Below are 8,660 nucleotides of genomic sequence, written 5' to 3'. Positions count from 1 at the left end.
TGCCTGCGGTATATGTATAATTCATGTATGGTGGCATCCCAAGTAACACACATGTTATATAAAAGTTACGACAGCGCAAGTTTTGGTTGTATAGAAGTTTATTTTACGTTATTTCAACACAATGTTAGAATTACGTAAAATAAACTTCTATACAACCAAAACTTGCGCTGTCGTAACTCTATTATAACATGTGTGTTGCTTGGGATAGAGGTGTGTTAACGAAAACTTCAAGTAAGCGTTAGAGGCAGACCCAGAGGCTCATCACGGCGCAGCCTCAACGAAGAAATAAATCAAGTCGATAGAAATTTGACCAGATCACAGATAATAGACAATCGCCCAGGATGTAGATCCTTCAATTCGGCCGTCTGCATCACCATCGAGCTCAGGACTGAATAGAAGGAGGTATAATAAAACATTTGAATTTCATACAAAACAAGTTTCAAGGGGTGGAGGGGGTCGCAAAATCGATAAAATTGCTATACATGCATTATAAATGGAAAATCCCTTATTCCTTTTTGGTTTTACTATCACATAAAATTACTCATACGTTCAGAGTGAAAAGTGCTAGTTCGGGCTCACCGGTCGGGGAAAGAAATCCGGGTGACGCGGTTTGGGCTTCGTTCTACGGCGAGAAACCCAGACAACCAGCGATGGAGGCACATTAACTGGTGAGCTCGTTTTATGCTATAGTTTACTGTGAAGATTAGTTTTTATATGTTGAATTTTATATTTATATTTGACGCACACTCTGATTAGCCCGTCACTTCAAGTAACGAAGTTTACTCCTACTTAAGATTTTATGTAAAGTAGGTTAAGTTCTGAGAGTAATCATTGAGCGACCACTTGCTGGGGTAAATCTTGGTCCAACTATGTCATCCCTACTTGCAAGCATTTCTATCTACACTCGATTCAAGCATTTCTGAGTAAGTAAGCGTCGCGTTCAGTGTATTTCTGTGTGGAATAGACTAAAGATTTCTGCTTCCCAGTGGAGTGGAGAAGCGCGATAGAATTTCGTTTTTGCGTGGAAAAGTGATTGGTTGTTGTTAACGGCGGGTGTGTATATTGATCCATTGTCAAATCATATCACCAACCATAGGTGACTCCCAGACTAACAATGTACCCAACCCTACAAACAAAAATTCATTCCTGAGACAAACGTGGAGATGCAGCGATTTGCGGTCTTTATAACAACGTTTATCTTACTAACATTCCCTCCCATCCTCGATGACCGTATGGACGTGGCCGGCGCCGTTATTGACCTTACTAAAGGTGCTTACTAAATTGTGCACATTGAGAATAGTAAGCTAGTCCCAAGCCCTATTCATTGGTTCTTTGTGCAATTTCGATTGCTCTGGTCAATCACGGAGTAGCAACTACGAATTGTGCGGTCGTCTATGCTCATTCTCATAAAATTACTCATACGTGCATATGATTTTATCCGTTGTAAAATGGTTTCACTTCCATCAACATTTTCTTTTGTGAAAACATCCACGAGGAGCCAGTTCCATCGAATCGCAACGTGCAGGAATACAGCGCAATAAAGTCATCCAGCAGTAAGTGAAAAATTTCCACCAATTTCTCTCAACTACAAAGCTTTCCACTGTTGTCTGGCTTAAAGGACATTGGGTCCCAAGAGGAATCATGTCCGTCGTTTGTTTGTTGTTCGTCGCAATTCGATTTTTTTTTCTTACACGTTGAACGTTGAACCAAAGTCCCAAAATGACGGTCTCTGTAACAACGAATAACCTTCCAGAAGCAACTTGTCAAGTCAAGCGGCGGCACTTGTCAAGTCCTTTTTGGCTTCGTGGTACTGTGTCGACTACGACACGCAAAGAAAATTACCCCGAGCACAGGGCATGGAACCAGCAGTCCGTCGTGGAAAGGCATCAATCCACCCGCCCGGTCCGTAGGGGTTCGAAGAAAGTCGTGAAAAGTGGAGAAAAAAAAAACAACATAAAAATCGGCGAACAAATGACAAGTGGAGGAAAATGTGCTGATACTGCTGCAGTGCGCCTGGTGATTGTTGCTGTTGCCGTTCTCGTTGTCGTTGCGTGATGTAAGAGAAGGCGTCCTATTTGTGGAAAACCGAGATGAAAAATGTTGGTTGTGTTGGAAGGGGATCCTGAAAAATAGCACAAAAAGCTTGGTAACAACTCAATTTGAGATAATTTTCACAAATTAAGATGACACGGGGGAGCATTAACGTTGCGACAATGGTGAGTTTGTTTTCGGACAATGGGTCTTTATCGACGCCAATTACTGCATTGAATACATGTCCTTTTTAATTCTGAACTTTAAAAAACGTACCTAACAATGTTATTTTTCGGTAGTTTTAAATGTCAACGAATATTAGGGACATATTAGAAAAGGGCACAGACTTCACTGCACCAGCTACCGAAGAGTAACATACCTCAATTCAACGTATAAAATTATGTCACATATTCTGTTTAACATATTAGGATCACTGGAGGAGTCATTTGTCGACGAATACCAAGCTGGTTGAATCGATCAAGATTTCTGTAACAAATCCTAGATAGGCCGGAGCCGGTGGCAGTGGTCACACGTTCACTGCATAAGCGGATTGTCATGGATTTGATCCCAGTCAAAGCATTTGTAATGTTTCGTCAGTAGGTCCTCCCCCGAGAGCGGCTGACACTGATCCTATTCTGAGCCCATAGTTCGAACGAACCCGGATAATTGATAATAGGTGACCTGCAATTCATAATGAATCCTCAATCGGACTGGAGAAGGAACAACAGCCACATATCAACATTATCGTGTTCATTATTCTACCGATTTTATTTTAGATTCCGTCTGCTGATTTTTAGGTGTAACGATACGGGAGGCTGTGCTTAAACTAGGTGCTACGGTCATGCTATGGTAAGCTGCGACGAAATCAATTAGTCGAAGGCCGTTTTGCGGGTGATCCCGATGAGAATGAGAGTTCTGCACTTCTACGTTCCGAGCCTCCAATCACAAGCCCCTTTTCGTCACTGGAGTCGTCGCCAGTTGTATCAGTTCATCCTTCAGTGTTTTCCGGCAGACTCGTCTAATACTGGACATATAATTCCATCCTTTCCCACTAACCAAAACGCCTTCCCGTGACAACTGTGGAGACGCAGAGGTGATCACGGTCTTTGTTAGCAACGGATGTCACACTAAATAACATCCCTTCCCTTCATCGATGACCACAAGTACGTGGCCACCAAAGTAGCATTTTGATGTCCAACGAGTCTTGTAGAGGTTTTGAGAAGCATCATATAGCCTTATACTTTTTATTTTAGTTTTGTGATAGTTCTAAAAACGCATTCCATTCTACTTGACCGAAAAATCTTACTTGTTCATTATTGACTTTTTAAAGACTTTCAAAGATGATCATTGAGGATGGTAATCCAACACTGGGATTCAATTGTTGGGTCGTTGTGCAATTTTTATTTTAATAGAATAGTGAATAGAATGGACTAGTAACAACAAGAGATAGCGCAATATTTTCTCCGGCAAAGTTTTAGGGTTTGAAAAGATCTACCATTTAGAACTTTGGTTCATATGATTAGTTGGCAACTTGGCTACTAGAGGCACCATCAACAGTTTGATGCTAAATTGCACTACAGGAACCAGGTTGTTAAGCAAACTTTACGATATGCGACAGCTCAAGTACCTGATAATTTGGAAGGATAGTGTCTTCGGGAAAATTGTTGTTCACGCCAATAACTTACTAATGATGAGTTGCAAAATTCGAAATTCCTCCACTGGGCGGCGCTAGTGAGCATGCAATTTTTCAAAACCTCATATCTTAGAATCCCGATAACTTAGAAAGTTGGTGTCTTCGGCAAAGCTGATCAGTATGACATAGACTTACATAAAAATGAACACTTGCTTCGCAATTCTGCCACTACGTGGCGCTAGTTGTCATGCCAATTTTAGAAACTTCATATCTCAGAATCCTGATAACTTAGAAAGTTGGTGTCTTTGACAAAGTTGATCAGTTTGCCATAGACTTACATGAAACGCTTGATTCGCAATTCTGCCACTAGGTGACTTATAGCTCAAAATCCTGATAACTTAAAAAGTTGGTGCCTTCGGCAAAGTTGTTCAGTATGACATAGACTTACACAAAATTGAACACTTGCTCGGAAATTCTGCCACTAGGCAGCGATAGTGAACATGTAAATTTTAGAAATCTTGTAGCTCAGAATCCTGATAACTTAAAAAATTGGTGTCTTCGGCAAAGTTGATCAGTATGACATGGACTTACATAAAATGGAATCATCGAATCAATTTTATGAAAGTCTATGTCATACTGATCAACTTTGTCGAAGACACCAACTTTCTAAGTTATCTGGATTCTGAGCTATGAGATTTCTAAAATTTGCATTGTTGTAGAAATAAGTCTTGATGGCTTGGTGGTTTGAATGGGAATGAATATTTTATTAGGTGTCATAAATTTCCACAGCTAGCCAAGGCTACCTTGATTTATCTAGCTTACTAAGATCCTACATTCTCCCCCTTTTCTCAATACTGAAAACTTATGCAATCTTTGTAAACTTATGAAATAAAATTCTTCATTTGAATTATTTGGCTTCGTACGGCTTCACCAGCTGATTCTCGTATTGGAAACACTGACGTGTAATGGCGTGATCATTCAGTAGAAGCCCTTCGAGTAATTTATGGATTCGTTGATTCCAACAGTTCTCCTGGTGTACCTGAAATAATGTTGACAATAAAATATCTTATTTATGAGATGTTTAAATGGACTACCAGTTTTCAAGAGAAGAATCTTCATTCTTATTTCTATTTATTATTTTATTTTTCTGATAATATAAGACAAAACATTATTCGATGTTTTATTAATATCTCTATTTCCGTCTTTTTTCTAAGATATTTTGTGGCTCTCTGTACTTTAAACATTTTTTTAAACAGACTACTGTAATCTATATTATCGTAACTATTTTGACACTAATACGATTTCGTCGGAAGTTTTTTTTTTCATAAAAGTATTTCCATTCCAGCATAATTGTTCAATGTTAATGTTCAAAGAGAAACAAAATGTTTAGTTTCGCGTATGTTAGAATATCCAATATTTGTCTTGAAAATTTTAAAATGGTAAAACATCAATACATGTATTACAGTTTTATTTCCCAATGGTATGGTTCAAAATAACTAAACTTCTTTTTTTATACTCTTTATCCAAAACACTCCTGTTTTGACAGTTACCGTATCCAAAATTCAACACCAACGTTCATCACCGCATGTAGCATTGCTGATCGGTAATGACACACTTTCAACACATTATGCACGTTTCTTCTATAAATAAATGGTTATCTTTCAATAAAATGCCATTTATTTAGGCAATAGTGTAGTAGGAAATAGGCTTCGGCCTTCTGTTTATGACCTTAATCAACATGTAGATATGTAATGATCTCGAAAACTCCAAAATAGCCAGGAAGCTTATATAAAGCTTAATGAAGTACAATATCATTGTTTAATGAATATATGATTCAAAATACTTGACTAATTACCACTTTGGAAATGAATTACTATGATTTAATTCTTGATTTGATTTGATATAAACCTAACCGCGTTGGCTCCAGTAGAAACTGAATGTTTATCGTCACAATCTAAAGGCTTACTTAATACTTACAATGAAAATAATTGTACGCAGTGGACTCGATTGTACGATCAATACCCAGTCGGCTCATCGGTGTCATATTCCAATTATTTCGGGAGTTGTTGGTGGTCTGCATCCATGATTTTGATTTTTGAAATCGTAGTAACTTACCCGTTTTCCCTTCCAGTAGAACTTGTATAGCGATCTCATAAGTCAAACAGTCTGTAATCAGCACTTTGCTATTAGGTCACCAGACAATTTATTTTTCAACAGATGTATCGCCACCGGCTAACATTAGCCCCGAGATTTGTCAAGTTCCTGGTGTTCGTCACTTGACTTATTGAATAGCAGTTTCCTTTTTCCATTTTCCTTTGCACTAAAATAGCATAAAAATGTTAGGTTAATCTCTCCACCATATCCTATGGTCATCCCATCATACATTGAAAAGTTTTTTTTTTCCAAAGACCAATTTTGCATTTGCAAAAGTACACTCAAGTTAAAACGGATTGATCCATACAGGCCATATTTACGGAACTCTGCTTAACCTTTCGGGAAAACAGCCTGTATCTGAGCCGAATTCCCATGGTATCTTGCTTAGAGCTTCCATGGTACCAGCTCAACCATTCGGGCAATCAATTTGTTATCCAACTAGATTCCCTAGGTGTCTTGCTTAGGTTTCATCTAATTTTCTGTTTTTTGCTCAACCTTCCCTTATGGAATTCACCCTGTGCTATGTTCCATAAGTCTCGGTGTCTTGCCAGAAAATTTCTACTCTCCGCTCAACCTCATTATGGAAATCATTCTACAATATTACCAGTTTCCATAACTCTTGGTGTCTTGCCAGGAGTTTTTCTACTCTCTGCTCAACCTCATTATGGAAATCGTTCTTGTAATTTCCCATAAATCTTGGTATCTTGCCAGGAGTGTTGATACCATTCCAGAAAGGGTTTATTGAAATAAGAGTATCAGAATTTGACCTCTTCAATTCCAATAATAACAACCACTCTTCTTTGGATATGGTTTGTTTCACTTCGAGACATTCAGTGAAGCGGACTCTCCCCTGTATTCCGGGTTCTAGTGTTCAGAATAGTCCCAATGCATGGATATAGAATTGATTATCTACTCCGGGTTCTGCAATATGTGCATACTTCATCCCTAAGAGCATAATTTTCTATATTTCCATCGAAGCGACATTCTCACTAGAAGCCATCCCTAAGAATACCAGGTTTCTTCCCCCCTCGGGGACAGCCTTGTGGTCCGTTATTTGCACTTTATACTTACTGATACCCGAAATTTGCCTAAACTTTCCGAGTTTTCCGTCGTCGCCAAATGTAGAAATATGTCTTGATGGCTTGGTGGTTTGAATGGGAATGAATATTTTATTAGGTGTCATAAATTTCTAGCTACCTTGATTTATCTAGCTTACTAAGATCCCTAGCACCGCCTAGTGGCAGAATTGCGAAGCATGTGTACGTTTGCATGTAAGTCTATGTCGTACTGATCAACTTTGTCGAAGACATCATCTTTCTAAGTTATCGGGGTTATGGAATATAAGGTTTTTAAAATTTGCATGGTCACTAGCGCCGCCTTGTGGCAGAATTGCGATGCAAGTGTTCATTTTTATGTAAGTCTATGTCATACTGATCAACTTTGCCAAAGACACCAACTTTCTAAACTATTAGGATTTTGAGCTATGAGATTTCTAAAATTTGCATGATCACTAGCGCCGCCTAGTGGCAAAATTGCGAAACAAGTGTTAATTTTTATGTAAGTATGTCATACTGATCAACTTTGCTGAAGACACCAACTATCTAAGTTATCGGAATTCTGAGTGTTGACGACGGGGCACTTACCGTTGCGAAGGGGGACGGTATTCGATTCCGCGTGTGCCGATCAACAGGCAAGAGAAACGCACTGAATAAACTGTCGACGACCGAAACTACTTACACACCAAATTTTGTTTACTGGTATTCAGCAAACTTTGCTGATTTTTTTTGTGCTGATTTCATTCAGCAATGCGAATTTACTGAATATCAGCAATTATTTTTCAACTTGCTGAACCATCCAGCAATTTTGACAGTTGATCAGCAACGTTGTGCTGAAATTCATCAAAAAAATTGCTGAAATTCAGCAATTTATTTTGCTGATTTTTTTTGTGCTGGAAGCGTTTCAAAAAATTTGGTGTGTACTGATACTCGGAGGATTGAGTGGTAGATAATTAAAAACGATTGGTCCAAATCGAATGTGGGAGCAATCAACTGGCCTTCCTAGATCCGGTCAAATTCTTTCGCATTCGAAGATGTGACTTAGTCGGTTGAGGAAAAGTTGATCGCAATGCATTTATATTTTTTCTAGACTCATACCAAAGTTACTCGCATTCGGAACCGTAGCGTGCCAGAGTGGAAAAAGCTTGATCGATTCAGTATGATTTTAGACTCCTCGATTCTAAATACTAAGTAACTCTTTTCAAAGACTTAAATTTTCCAATAAAGCTCCAGCCAACTCCTTTCGCATTCGAAGGCTTGGGTAATAGGAGGGATTAGAAAAGATTAAGCTTCTCAAAGTGCTTGGTAAGAAGGATTTCGAGTAGCAAGTAAATGAGCGTTCTGTAGCTTGTGACGTACAAGGCAAACTGCTACTGTCTTTATTGTTCGATCGCCTTTTATACTCTCGTCCAGACATTATTCTCACCTCTTTTAACATGTTTCTTCCTGATTCCTACGTAAAACATATTAATTATATGTGTATCGTCCAGAAACTATGCTCACCCTCTTTACATCATTAATTAACTCATGATTCATCACAATTCTAACTTGTATACATATAATCCTGCAATAAATCTTTCTAACAAGTTTTGCTAACAAGTTTTGCTAACAAGTTTTGCTAACAAATTATTAATCCCTGATCAAAACCTTTTCTGGTACTTTGACCATTACAATACATTGGGGTTGTGTTCTTGGCTTTACGTTAGTTGTGAGCATAGATAATTGATTACAATTTTATATCCTATCGGAACATGTCTGGAACTAACAATTACAAATGGCGTAGGGTA

This window comes from Aedes albopictus, chromosome 2 (assembly GCF_035046485.1).
Source record: "Aedes albopictus strain Foshan chromosome 2, AalbF5, whole genome shotgun sequence".
Lineage (NCBI taxonomy): Eukaryota > Metazoa > Arthropoda > Insecta > Diptera > Culicidae > Aedes > Aedes albopictus.
This window is presented reverse-complemented; position numbering follows the sequence as displayed.